The sequence below is a fragment of the Cornus florida genome, unplaced genomic scaffold, assembly GCF_030987335.1.
Source record: "Cornus florida cultivar Cherokee Brave unplaced genomic scaffold, ASM3098733v1 CherokeeBrave_3.0.0_Hap2_Chr11, whole genome shotgun sequence".
Taxonomy (NCBI): domain Eukaryota; kingdom Viridiplantae; phylum Streptophyta; class Magnoliopsida; order Cornales; family Cornaceae; genus Cornus; species Cornus florida.
The window spans coordinates 67,065,135-67,065,536 of NW_026775581.1; positions in this window are offsets into that span (position 1 = coordinate 67,065,135).

Genomic DNA, 402 nt, shown 5'->3' on the forward strand with positions numbered 1-402 from the left:
TTTGTGTTTGAATAACCTATAATTTATTTAAATGAAAATAAATTTTATACTACTATTTTACCCTATATATGTGTGATACGGAGTTAATAAATAAATAAATAATACGGAGTAACATATATTTGCATCAGTTGGCCAAATTAGACCAAAATTATAAAATAAAATTAATAATAAATAACAGTAATAATAATAAATTTAAATAATAAAAAAAAAAAAAACTATAAAGATTGTGTAGCTCCAATGCAATAATCTTGTAGTATGCGGTTTCCTGTATTCCTTGTATATAAGCAACCCTAAATTAGTAGATATGTCAATTTTACGTGCCCACCTGGACTCGTCCCAATGGTCGTAATTCGAACGTATTTGAGAAAATAATTTAAAACTTACAAAGTCCGGAACCCACCC